The following is a 14,803-nucleotide window of genomic DNA, read 5'->3' on the forward strand; positions in this document are numbered from 1 at the left end:
GCTCCCGACTGTATCCCTGTGGCAGTTGACATGGAAGTGCAAATAAAGAGTTCACATTCTTTGAAGCAAATCACTAACTACCTCTCTCATAGCTGAAAAGTAAAGTGGTTTGTTATGACCCAGTGATCACTCCAGTACCTTTGCTTTCACTCTCTTGGAACTAAACTGGCTACCCAGGGAGTTGTTTTGCACACAATACAGGCAACAAGGATCGTATCTCAGTCCTCTGATTTCTAGAATATCAGGGAGGGAGTGAAGAAAAGAAAATTTCCCCAGCTGGTCCAATCCACTGAACACTGGTCTCAGAGGAAGTCACTTGAGTGGCCAACTAGAGATAAACCAATGGCTCCCCAACCTTCCAGCCACAAGAGGCTCATGGAGGACAAATTGTAGTTCTCAAAGTATGGGTGATATTGCTTGGGATCTCAGCAAGACTGATCTTCATTTGGCTCCAGTTGTATTTGAAGGGACATTCTAGATCCTGACTTCCCTGTCTCCTTGGTTCGGGTTCTATGCAGTTAGTCAAAAGGGTAGTAGGTTGCATGGAAATTTAACCAGCTCTTAGAAGTTAGATTTTGAACTCCTGGTCTTCTCTTTCCCAGCTCAGGGAACTTTCAAGCCACCTGGAAAAATTCAACTATAGCCAAAGTTTATATTCTGTGCTGGGGTTGCACCGTTTCAATAAGACGTCTACAAAATGAAGATTGAATGCTCCTATTATAGCTGAACTCTGAAATGCAACCTGACCTGTGGTGCAGCTATCACCACAGCATGGGATTGGTTCATTAACCATGAATCAAAATACACAAGTGAAAAAAAATTCTCCCTTTGAGAGAAACATTTTATCTGCCTGTTTGCAGCAGCTTTCTCAATTAAACTGAAATTTGCGGCAACACAGTGTATTTCTAAGACTGTAGGGAAACAGAACTTTGATCTGTGAAACTTCATATAAAAACCTTCTTCCCCTCTCTATGAAAAGATGCGTCCCTCTTCTCAGCCTTGTATTTCACTTTGAGGTTCCTTTACTGTAAGGCAGATCAGAGACTCCAATTCTGGTCAACGAGCCTTTTCTAGCAAGCAGCAGGCTAGAGTGATTTCCAAGGGAATTTGCCCAGAAAGTGCTGTGTCTTTTTGAAATATGACAGTAACCAGGGACTGCTGGATTTAATTTAGCATCAAATATGTTTTAGCTCACCGCAGTGCTAGCTTTTGTTACTGCTTTCCCCTCTTATTTCTGTTCCCCACAAACCTGCCCCCTGCATTCCATCTGCAGGGAAGAATTATGCAGTTTTGGTCACAGTACATTTGACTTCTACAGGATAAAAAAAATGGTTGCACTGCTCAGAAAATAGACTAAGGGCCAACTCATCAGCTGGTGTAAATCTATCTGTCTCCAGCTACACCATTTATACCAGCTAAGAATCTGGCCAATCATTAATCTTACATTTATATGGCACCTTTTAGCCCCAAAAAGCCTAAACACTGGGCTAAAAAAAACTATACACTGGGATCATTTAATTTCACATGGAAATGCAGCCACCTCTAGGGTGAAATGTGGAAAATGTCCAACAGTCAGTGGATGTAGCTCCATTAACGTCAATCCAAATAGACACTTGGAATATATTAATGAGTTATTCCTACTCATTCCAAGGCTGCAGTTAGCCCTAGTACATGTAGTAAAGAATCTAACGGAAAATGCTAGAGTCCTAATCCCACTGAAGCTGCCAAGGTAATTTTAAGGAGGCAGAATGACTAGACTGCAATAGGCATTGATTTGATTGTATTTCACTTTAAAAATAAAAAACCCCAAGCCTCTCCCATGGCTGTGCTATGCTGCAAAAAACAGAGAGAATGGAGGAGGAGGAGCTGGTTGATAGAAAACTACTAGCACAAGACTCAGAGGATTTTGGTTCTATTCCTCTGTCTCAGGCTTCCTCAAGGACCCTGGGTAAGTCACTTAGGGTCAGATTTTCAAAGGTATGTAGGCACCCAAAGATGCAAATACAAGTCATCTGCATCTCTAGGGGATAAATCTACCTCTGAAAAAATCAGGTCTTTAGTCTCTGACTCAGTTACCTATTTGCAGAATGGGGATAGTACAACTTCCCCATCTCAAAGGAGGATTGAAAGCATGTCAGATCTGTGCTAACTGGAGTAATATCTACCCACAGGTAGCGTGTCAGTAGGCTGGAAGAAAAGATAAAGGGTGTCTCTGGTCTCTTCCCTGCTTTTTGTTCTCAGTCTATGGTTGCAACTTGGTAGGATCCTCAGCTGCTTCTGGGTGGTTAGATTGCTTTTCTCAGCTGTGCTCAGGGACCTATAATTATATCCTCTTCTTTCAGATGCACACCCCTCCTCAGTCATGAATGCCTTTCTTGCCTCCAGACTGGGTCAGAGCAATGCTCTCTGAAGTTACAACCCCTTGTGAAAAATAAAGGGCTGCACCTGGAGAGTTCTTAGAAACTCCATCTGGTGTAAAATACATCTGTCCATTTGCTTGGTGTTTCCCCACAGAGAGCAGCTTACACCTGTACTCCAGTATCAGCCCTGGTTTCCAGCAAAACTCCCGATGCAACCCAAGGTACAGTATTGATTTTGAACTACAAGAGCTTTGGTATGGGTTTGAGTATGGGTTTCTTGACTTCCTCCCTCCTTGTGTTTTTGCTTAGTTGAGATAAGCTGGGACACACCAGCTGTGAATTCCCTAAAGTGTTTGTCTGAAGGAAAGCATTCCCAGTGGAATGTCTTGGGCTTGGGATTTACTCTCCCTCTATTCCCAAGAGAGGCTGAGTTTGCTGATCTTCAAGTCACATTATTGACTTCCCCACCACCCTTTATGTAGGTCAACATGTATTGGTTTTAGAGGTCATATATAGATCTACAGCACTCAACAGGGGCATTTTATAAGCTGAAGGAAATCAATACAAAAACTACTGGCTGCCTGAATTACTCTAGGTCTTTCCACACAACATCTATTGCTTTGAATCTCTTGCCTGAACTAAACTAGTTGAAGTTAGAAGGAAACCGTATCAATTATGTACAAACCAGACAAAATCCAAGTTTTCCCTGGCTCTTTTGTCATGGGAAATGTTTACTATTCTGAGATTTAAGCCTGCCTACCAGCATAACTTTGGATGGCAGAAGGATAGGGATTCTTTAAATAAATGTATATTTGAATTTAAACTTTCCTTCTGCGTCAAAGTGATTTAGCTCTGTTGGCTAACTTTCATGCTCAAAGCATCTAGTGCATTAGCTTGTGCTGTAGGGGACAGAGTTAACTGTAGGTCTCACTACACCTGCAAGTGCTGATGACCTGTCTCCCTTTCCAGTTATCTTCAGTAAAGCACTTACCCATGTTTTCTATTTCACTTCTGTGTCCATTCATGTGCAGGGAGTGAGTTGCCAGTATAGAACAATCACCACTAGATGGAGTGCTGTCCTGAGGAGATAGAACAAAACATCAGGATACCGTTGAGTCTGATGAATACTGCTGTAATCTACACACTAGTATCTGGTCCAATATTTAAAGTGCTATAGAATACAAACAGCAGTTATGAGAGAGAGGCCTCAGGTCACAAAATTCAAATGTTTAGTGTAAATCAGGTGCTCAATTCTGCCGTCATGGTTTTGGCTCTCTGTGAAATTCAGATTCGTATCTGGATCTTCACCACAAAGCTCAAGTTGTTCCAATCAGGGGAGTTGACTCAGACCCATCACTCATTAGGGTGGTGTTCAGGAGGCTGGTGTCCTTATCTTTCCTTTATTCAATACAGTTGTTTTACTTCATAGCTAAAATATCTGCCTGTGGCTCCTTTTTGCTATCTTTAATTTGTATTGGTCACACAGACTTTTAATGACCACAGAAGTTTGATTTCTGATATACTCTGCTGTTTGACATGCTATGTGTTAATGCAACTTTATGCTACGCTGATTGTGACTCATTTGCATGCAATTTTTTTGAAATAAGTCTTTGCTGACCTTTTTAATGCAACAATTTTAATAAAATTGTTGAAATGTCAAACAGCCCACAGAGATCAAAGGAACCTTGCAAAAGATATCCGTATCTTTTCACACTGAACGACTAGTGCTGGTTTTCATGTTCAACTATTCTTAAATTAGGAATTTCATATCAAGCCTTTCAACCACTTTGCAGCAAAAAACATTATCTGTCAAAAAAGACAGGTGCAGTTGAGACCTGCACAAAGGACTAACCTGTGAACCACCGAACCACACCCAACTCAGGAGAGAAAAGGGATGCCAGGCACCCCCATACTTTCTTGCATAATGGATAAAGCAGTGGCCAATAGGTTGCCACTCCTGTGTTAAGGCATCTGTTGGTTGTTTCTAAAGCACAAGGGTGCTCTTGGACTGAGCGCACGTGCCAAAAGACAGCCAGGGGAGGTCACTGGAAAGACCTCTCCCAGCCAGATGTAGCAGCAGAGAACACATCTGGATAAATGAGGTGGTACAGAAAAGGGAAGTGAACCTGGGACTGTCCAGGCACCTGTAGCCCAGGTGGGAGTCAGGGCTGGGACTGGGAGCAAGGAAGGGTTCACCTGAGGAGGTGACGTCAGTGAGGAGAAAACTATCTTGCAGGTTAGCCAGAGGCAGCGATGGTCCCACCTCAAGTAAACATGGTCAGAGAGGCCCTCTCACATGGATCATGGCTCTGGGGAAGAACAGGCTGCTTAGAAGTAGTGCAGAGCATAGGAGGGCAGAGCCGGTGCAGGTCATTACATGTGTGAGGACTAGACTGATCAGGAGACAAGGAGGGCTGGGATACGCTGGGAGAGTGCGTGCTGAGTGGCTAATATAGAGATGTGACCTCCTGAGGTCATAGCAGGGAGCAGAGCATGTAACCCATGGGGGGAGCAACCAGTAGCTGAGCAGGCTGAACAGAAAGTGAGTGGCAAATGGATGGAGAGAGTTTTCTACAGGGAGTCCTTAGCAGGAAGGGAAAGGCCGCAAGGAGTACAAGACCTGCCCCTGACATCCCCTCCAGCACCTGAAAATCGGCTGCAACCCACCCTCAGAGATTTGCTGCCTGTCAATTGGACACATGACTCCAAAACAAGCCCTTCACAAATAAAGCTGGGGGAAGGATGGCTTGCTCAATTTGCTGGCAATTTTGGCAAACTAAAAACAGGTTTGCTTGGGTAGGCAAAACAAAGTAATGCGTATGAATGTGTTGGTGAATCAAAAAACCAAACAACTTTCACTCAAATGGAAATAATATTTTGCTTTGATGTTTCCAAACAATATAATTGATGTGTTTTGGATCACTGGACAAGGCTGAGGAAATGAGACATGAATTCACCAATAGTTTCAGGTTGAACAAAACAGCATTTTCAATAAATAAACTACTCAGCAAAAATGTGTTTTGCTCATTTGCACTCATGAAACCAAGGCACCCATTTCCCCAGTAATTGGCACTATGGATCCTGTTCTCCAGCAGAAGGTTGTCAGGAGACACGGAAGGACACGCTTGCTCCTTCTTTTTAGAAGGTGTTAATAGCACCACACGGTAACCAGATGACCAAGCTGGCCCACAAGAAGGATAAAGTGCTGGAGAGCAGCCAAAGAGCACTGACCACCTCCTGAAAATGAGTTGCCAGTCTGGGGCTTCATCTCATTATGTTAGTGTTTGAAACACAAGTTTCTGACCAGCTGAGCTAGACTGACCACAAAGATTAGCCCTCCACTGCCCCTTTTGGGAAAAAGCAACATACACCACAATGACTTTCGGGGCCTAGCATGATCTGAGCAGGTGATAAGAGTAACTAGATTACCATCAGTGGTAGAGTGTCTGCTTTGTGTGGAGGTAACTGGGGCCATCTAGGGTCACAGATCCTTAATTTATAAGCAAATGGGGACATGAAGGGGGTCAAAGAGGGTAGGAATGGTGTCACTGAGGTCATATGAGGACAAGGATTAATGGCGCTAACTAAAGTGGGGGTCACATAGGGTCATGAAGTAAACATATGGAGGCAATTGGGGTCATGTCGAGGTTCAGTGAGGGTACATACGAAGTCACTGAGTTCACAGGAGAACAAGTAAAATAGGACTCTGATTAAGGGGGGTCATTCAGAGTCATCAAGGAAAAATTTGGAGGCAGTTGGGGTCATCTAGGGTCACAGAAGCTAAACTTTCGAACAATTAGGGTCATGAAGGGGTCCATCAGGGCTGGAATGAAGTTAGTGAGGTCATACGAGGACAAGGATTAGTGGCTATAACTAAAGCGGGGGTCATGTAGGGTAATGAAGAAAAATTTGGAGGCAATTTGGGTCATCTAGGGTCAGAGAAGCTGAATTTACAAGCCATTTGGGTCATGAAGGGGCCATTGAGGGTAGGAATGATGCCAGTGAGGTCATATGAGGATAAGGATTATGTGACTCTAAGGAAAGCAGGGGTCACGTAGCATCATCAGTAAAAATTTGGAGGAGTTGGGGTCATCTAGTGTCTCAGAACCTGCGTTTCCAAGCAATTGGGGTCATGAAGGAGTGAATGAGAGTAGGAATGAAGTCAGTGAGGTCATATGAGAAGAAGTAGCATAAGGCTGTCATTAAGGTGGGGTCATGCAGGGTCAACAAGGAAAAATATGGAGGTAATTGGGGTCATCTAGGATCACAAAAGCTGGCTTTCCAAGCAATTGGGGTCATGAAGAAGTTGACGACGGTAGGGATGAAGTCAGTGAGGTCATATGCGGAAAGGATTATATGACAATAATTAATGGGGGGGGGGGTGTCATGCGGGGTCATCAAAGAAACCTTTGGATCAATAAGGGTAGTCTGGAGTCACAGAAGCTGAATTTACAAGAAAGTGGGGGTCAAGAAGGGGTCAGTGAGGTCATATGAGGACAAGTAGCAAAAAGCTCTGATTCATCTGGGGTCATGCGGGGTCACCAAAGAAATATTCGGCACAAATGAGGTCATCTAGGGTCACAGAACCTGAATTTCCAAGCAATTGGGGTCATGAAGAGGTCAATAGGGGCAGGAATGAAGTCAGAGAGGTCATATGAGGACAAGTAGCGTAAGGCTCTGATTAATGTGGGGTTATGCGGGGTCACCAAAGAAATATTCTGAATAAATGAAGTCATCTAGGGTCATAGAAGCTGAGTTTTTAAGCCAATGGGATCATGAAAAGGTCAATGAGAGTAGGAATGCAGTCACTGAGGTCATGTGAGGACAAGTATAATAAGGCTCTGTATCTGTGGGGTCATGCGGGGACACCAAAGAAATATTTGGAATAAATGAGGTCATCTCAGGTTACAGAACCTTCTGTTCCAAACAATTGGGGTCATGAAGGGCTCTATCAGTGTACGAATTAAGTCAGGGAGGTCAAATGAGGACAAGTAGCATAGGGCTCTGATATCTGTGGGGTCATGCGGGGTCACCGGAAAAATATTTGGAACAAAAGAGGTTATTTCGGGTCACAGAAGCCTACTTTAAAAGCAATTGGGTCATAAAGAGGTCAATAGGAGAAGGAATGAAGTCAGTGAGGTCATATCAGGACAAGTAGCATAAGGCTCTGATTTATGTGGGGTCCTGCGGGGTCACCAAAGAAATATTCTCAATAAATGAGGTCATCTAGGGTCACAGACTCTCAATTTACAAGCAATTGGGGTCATGAAGGGGTCAATGAGGGTAAGAATGAAGTCAGTGAGGTCATATGAGGAAAAGTAGCATGAGGAGCTGAATCATGTTTGGTCATGCGGGGTCACCGGAGAAATATTTGGAACACATGAGGTCATGTAGGGTCACAGAACCTGAGTTCCCAAGCAGTTGGAGGCATGAAAACATCAGTGAGGGTAGGAATGTAGTCAGCGAGGTCATATCAGGAAGAGTACCATAAGGCTCTGATTCATGTAGGGTCATGCGGGGTCACCGGAGAAATATTTGGAACAAATAAGGTCATGTAGGGTCACAGAATCTGAATTTAGAAGGAATTGGGGTCATGAAGGGGTCAATGAGGTTAGGAATGAAGTCAGTGAGGTCATGTGAGGACAAGTATCTTAAGGCTCTGATATCTGTGGGGTCATGCGGGGTCACCGGAGAAAGATTTGGAACAAATGAGGTTATCTTGGGTCACAGAAGCTTACTTTACAAGCAATTGGAGGTCAATGAGGCTTGGAATGAAGTCAGTGAGGTCATGTGAGAACAAGTAGCATAAGGCTCTGATTAATGTGGGGTCGTCCGGGGTCACCAAAGAAATATTCTGAATAAATGAGGTCGTCTAGGGTCACAGAAGCTGAGTTTTCAAGGAATTGGGGTCATGAAAAGGTCAATGAGAGTAGGAATGAAGTCAGTGAGGTCATGTGAGGACAAGTATCAAAACGCTCTGTAGCTGTGGGGGTCATGCTGGGTCACCAAAGAAATATTTGGAATAAATGAGATCATGTAGGGTCACAGAACCTGAGTTTCCAAGCAATTGTGTCATAAAGAGGATCAATAGGAGAAGGAATGAAGTCAGTGAGGTCATATCAGGACAAGTAGCAGAAAGCTCTGATTCATGTGGGGTCACCGGAGAAACATTTGGAACAAATGAGGTCATGCAAGGTCACAGAACCTGAGTTTCCAAGCAATTGGGGTCATGAAGAGGACAATAGGGGTAGGAATGAAGTCTGAGAGGTCACGTGAGGACAAGTATCATAAGGCTTTGATATCTGTGGGGTCATGCGAGGTCACCGGAGAAATATTTGAAACAAATGAGGTCATCTTGGGTCACAGAAACTTACTTTACAAGCAATTGGGGTCATGAAGGTGTCAATCAGAGTAAGAATTAAGTCAATGAGGTCATATGAGGATAAATAGCATAAGGCACTGATTAATGTGGGGTCATGCAGGGTCATCAAAGAAATATTTGGAACAAATGAGGTCACCTAGGGTCACAAAACCTGAATTTACAAGCAATTGGGGTCATGAAGAGGTCAATGAGAGTAGGAATGAAGTCAGAGAGGTCATATGAGGAGAGTTCGCCTTGGGGGTCTGTTTAATGAGGGGGTTAGTCATCATCACCAAAGAAATATTTGGAATAAATGAGGTCATGTAGGGTCACAGAAACTGAGTTTCCAAGCAATTGGGGTCATGAAGAGGTCAATAGGGGCAGGAATGAAATCAGAGAGGTCATATGAGGACAAGTAGCAGGCGGCTTTAATTAATGTGGGGTCACCAAAGAAATATTCTGAATAAATGAGGTCATCTACGGTCACAGAAGCTGATTATCCAAGCAATTGGGGGTCATGAAAAGGTCAATGAGAGTAAGAATGAAGTCAGTGAGGTCATATGAGTACAAGAAGCATAAGGCTCTGATTCATGTGGGGTCATGAAAGAACTATTTGGAACAAATGAGGTCATCTTGGGTCACAGAACCTGAATTTACAAGCAAGAGGGGTCATGAAGAGGTCAATGGGGCAGGAATGAAGTCAGTGTGGTCATATGAGGACAAGTAGCGCAAGGGTCTGATTAAGAAGGGGGTTATTCAGGGTCACCAAAGAAATATTTTGAATAAATGAGGTCATCTAGGGTCACACAAGCTGAATTTCCAAGCAATTAGGGTCATGAAGGGGTCAATGAGGGCAGCGTGGTCATATCAGCACAAGGATTATGTGGCTCTAATTAAGGCAGGGGGATCACATCAGGTCATCCAGAGATCATTTGTATCAATGGGGGTCATCTAAGCTTACTGAAGCTAAATATAGAAATAAATTGGATTATGAAGCAGGTCAGTGAGGACTTGGCCCATAAGGTGGGGGGTTATGCAGGGTCTTTGAGGAATAATTTGGAGGCAATTGGGGTCACATTGGGTCCTAGTGGCTAAACTTACAGGTATCTGGGTATTGTGACGTTATCAATGATGGTGACACTGGAAGAGGTCAAGTCACACAGTCATCAGTGAGGGCTTGGCTGGAGTCAATGGGGGTCTCACAGGCGATTATTTTGGAGGCAGCGGGTGTTATCAGTTGGGTCAGTGAGCGTCACGCCGGCGACAGTGGCGTGACACAGGGTGCATTTGGAGTCAATGTGTCACACAGGGACCAGTGTGGCTGGGTATCAAGGCAGTGAGGTCACGTGGGGTGATGGCGAGCAAGGCTGGAGGTCGTGGGGGGTCACCTGGGCATCAGGAAGGTAAGTGAGCGTGAAGGACACGGGGTTTATTCAGGGGTCGCAAGCACCACGCTTTAACCAACCGAGCTAGCAGGGCCACAAGCCGCACACCTCCCACAGCTATTTTGTAAAGCAGGTAGAGGCCAACACAGGGTCATTCGCCAGCAGAAAATAGCTCATTGTTGGCTGCCTCCCTCTTTTTTGGTCTGCCTCTCACTGAGCAGCAGCAGAAGAGCAGGAGCGACAATCTGAGGGCTGCACCAAGGTTGCACAGGGAGCCAAACTCACAACCTTGGTGTTGTTAGCAGCACAGTCTAAGCACTGAGCCAGCCCCTGACTGAGGACTAGCTAGTCTCCCTCGCTTCGTCTTTCCACAGCAGATCCCCAAAAGCTGCACAAAGGCAGCCCCTATTCTTGGTGTCATTAGCACCATGCACACACCAGCCAACAAGACCCGGGCATCCCCCAGCCCTTTCAGAAACGGGGAACAGGCCATGATGGGAGTCTCGCAGCCCCTAGCACAGCAGCGGGGGCAGCAGAGATGGTACATAGCGGGGAACCCACATGGTGAGGGAAGGGAAGATGTTGCAGGACCCAGAAAGCACTGGGTGTTGGGAGCACCGGTAACACGACTGGTCAGCCTGTAACCAATTCGCTCCAACATCTCTCAAACGTGGCATAGCTCTGCCACTCCACATGGGTATTTTAAGCCAGGCAGAGATCCCCATGGCAGATTGCTGGCAAGAGGGGTTTTAACCACACATGCTGCTCAAACTCCAAGTCAAGTACTTTGGCGTCCAGGCAGTTGTGCCCCTCTCAGTGCATGGGGGGTGGGGGGGCTTCATCTCCCATCCCACACTGGTATGAACGTGACGGCACTGCCAATATGAGGGACCGTGCCTGGCAGAACCTCCTTCCTCCAGTTCATTTGGAAACACCTGCTCAGTGGAATGCTCCATGCTGGGGTTCAGGGAGGCACAAAGAATCGGTGCTTGAAAAATAGGGAACGTCAGGGAGCAGCCAAGCCTCCCAGGGTAGCTCTCTGTGCGCCGTTAGTACCCGCGGGCTCCAGGTACCAACACAGCTGGCACCTTATAACCACCCCTGTCTCTCTTTGAACCGGTGTCACAAGGCAGCAGGCAGACCCCACAGCCACAACAGGTGCCCGAAATGTGCTGTGCTCGTGTTGCTATTCGCTTTCTCGCTCTAAGTAATTGAAAACTTTCGCAGCTCTCTGATGCTTTCCGTTATGATGTATCCTTCAAACTGTGGGTGTGGGGGGGACTGGATGGCTAGGAAATATAGAGCCTTCTCGAGGGGAATGGTTCACACCCAACCCAAATCTCATAACCAAAAGGTCACAGCCCCAGGTGGCAGTATGGGGGTCTTAAGCCAGTTCCCTTTGAACAAGTGACCATATCTCAAAACCACTCTACCATGAGCTCAAATCAGCTGCCTTGTGGGTCTCTGCAGAGACATTGGCAGGCCAGGTGCTAGACCATACCGAGGTCCCCATGTCTCACCTGGACACTGACAGATACATAGCTGGAATGTGTCTGGCTCACTTGTGGGTTAATAGTGAAGAAATAAGCATAAGAATGTGTTCAAAATCTATTGAATGGTTGTGAGCTGTGACATGTTTTGGGGAGCACAGTCTCATCCCCGCCTCCCCCCACCTTTAGACTCAATCAGTTTTGCCTTTATTCAATACAATTTCAGACAGAATTATCACCACTTGTAGCGTCTGGCACATACATTCATGCCAGACAAGTAATAACAGACAAGACAGAATAGATAAATGGGCTCAAATGACCGCATTCCAGGGCGCCAAGAAGTCCATCCTTCCTCCACGACATTCATCACCTCCTCTGAGCTCCTGCTCTGGTCCTTTACTATTGTTCTTCAGCTTTTAATCCAGTGTTTCTCCAGTTTTGGGGGGAGCTATTTACATGCATTCTTACGCATTTTTACATTCTTCACTTCCTAATTTTCCTCCCATCAGCATTCAACACATTATCCATTGAATTTTATATAACCTGTACATTACACATGCACAAACATTAATGACCTAATGTCCAGTTTTCCCACTGAATTTACAGTTTCTGGGTCCTTTTGCCCTGGGGCATCCTGATTTTACGTTTCCCAGAAAAGGAAGATTTTGTTTATCATTACATATTCATATCTTTTACTTACATCTTCTAACATGACACATTAGTTATCCTGTCAAAAGCCTTTTAAACAAATCAGCCAGTTATATCAAAAAGAAATTAACAAAAATATACTTATGCCAGGCAAAACCTGGGCCTGCCTGTTACCTTATCTCTACTTACTCAATATCTCTAATTACAATTCATTACAAATTTAGCTAACAAAGCTTTTAAATCTTATCTTTAACAATCCTTCATTTCAATGTTATAGATCAGTCTGTGTATATTACCCTTCCCCTTAGTCTATTAAGAAGGGAATTTTAGAGAGCAGACTAGGATTCTTTAACATTAACATCTCTTATTTTCTGCAAACACAAATTTGTCAGGCAATTTTTTTATTTTACTCAAAGTCCAAAAAATTTTGTACAGCCAAATCTTATCAGTGCTTTTCCTGTTACAAAATTTTAGGTGCTCTGGGTTTTTTAGGCCTTGGTTTATAGTTACTTTTAATGGTACCCCAACAATGCATTAATCTTACTTGCAATATCCGTGGTCCATATTGTAACATAATATTTGAGTGGGTGTATTGTGAGCCTCTGTGACTGTATAAATCACCATACAGGAAAGGGACGTTAATTAGTGTGAGGAGTTGCTCTTCTACACAAATTGTTATGCCCCTCCCCAAAGAGGAGACCCTTCAATACCAGATGGGTTAGGATTGGATCTTACAACTGGAAACTCCCTACATCTGGATTGAAAACCCATCAACAAAAGGACTAAAGACTCTTGTTGTTCTGCTCTCCTCCCTGTGAAGATGAGTCATGCAAGTGGACTCCTCTCATCAGATGAGGTTGCAGCTCAGAGTACTTGGAAGGAGAGGGATAAATCCCCAAACCAAAGGAACTAAGCATCTCTATGCTGCTTGGACTCGGGGGGGGGGGGGAAGGTGGGGTGCAAGGAGTTTCTAGCATAAACAAGAGATTCCCCAGCTGCTTAGCTGGGGTTAGCCTTAGAGGACAAGTAGAGTTTACTGATTATAGAAGCCTATAATAACTTTTGAAACCTGAGACTAACTCATTTGTTTGTCTATGTTTGCTTGCTTTAACCTTGTAAATATCACTCTAATTTCCTTTTCCTATTTAATAAATCTTCATGTAGGATTGGCTACGAGCTTTGTCTTTAGTGTGAAACCTTGAATATTTATGTTTGTAGCGGGAATATCCTTTAAGGAGAAACCCCCAGATCAAGAGTTGAGAGCTTTACTCATCGGTTTGATTCGGTGGAAAAGGAAGAAGATGAAATGGAGCCAAATCCAAAAGGTGAGAACCATCCTGTCCCAGACCCTGCAGAAGTGACCACCGCAATGGAACTGATCCAATTGCAGCACCTGGGACCTAAGGAAGAACGCAATCACCAGAGACTGTTAGTGGAATTGTGGATCAGGGACACCGGAGCATCCCAGGCCCATCAGAGATGCATGGAACAAACAGCAACAGTCAACGCCAACGAAGCAGCTCAGGAGAGGCCCACAGGAGGCTGATGGAAGCTCCAGCAATGCAGCTCAAAATACTGGAGCAGCAAAAGGGGCTTCTCATCCAGTGCGTATACCCCCCACAACACGAGGGAGTGGGAGAAAGTCTGCCCAATTTATAAAGTGACTGTAGAGAAGAGAACCTGTCGACCTTTCAGACACGATGTGGGACGTGCAATATTCCAGAAGATAAACAGAGTCAGATTAACTAGGAAAGCGTGACAAGTTTTAAATAGTATGGAAGAAGGTGATGCTGAGGTATACAAGAAATTTAAAGAAAATGTATTGAAAAGATCTAAAAGTACCCCATTGAGAGAAGTATAGAAACCTCAGAATGTTTGAGTGTCACTCATGTTCAATATGTATATCAACATGTAATTTTATGAGAAAATGGGGGGGGGGGCTGAAGGTAATCACCTTCAAACCATTTGAAAACCATTTGATCTGACGGTCCAGGAGCAATCGTTATGGAGAGTTACACACGAAGTAAAGGCAGCCATCTGTGACAAAAAAACACCCACAGTTTTAGAGGCTGCAGAAATTGCTGATGAACATGTAGAATCAAGGGCCCACAAACCCCAGGAAAAGGGAATTCCCCATGTCACCAGGTTAAATGGGAAGAGGGGATTGGAACCCAGCTTGGACAAAAAACCCCAAGGAAGCCCAGGGTTTAAAAATCTCATCAAAAGTGAAAGCAATAAGTCTGCCATCACTGTGGGGCTCCTGGCCATATAAAACTAAACTGCCTGAGGCTCAAAGTAACCCCACAATCCACACACCCTACCTTCCCCTGTGAGTACCACCACCATTTCTCCATAGGCAGTGGTGGGGCTGGAAGAAATCCTTGTGAACTAGATTAGGTCTGAGGCCTGGGAGGGTAGTGAAGAATTCATTAAAAATGCTAAGGTAATTGGCATAGCTTGTAAGGGCTGGAGGGACACTGTGTCCCAAGTCACTTGGGTCAGGGAAAGTTTGGTAAGGGAGGAAGATAGAATTCCTGGTAAAACTTCAGTCTATTGGCT

This window comes from Caretta caretta, chromosome 4, assembly GCF_965140235.1.
Source record: "Caretta caretta isolate rCarCar2 chromosome 4, rCarCar1.hap1, whole genome shotgun sequence".
Lineage (NCBI taxonomy): Eukaryota > Metazoa > Chordata > Testudines > Cheloniidae > Caretta > Caretta caretta.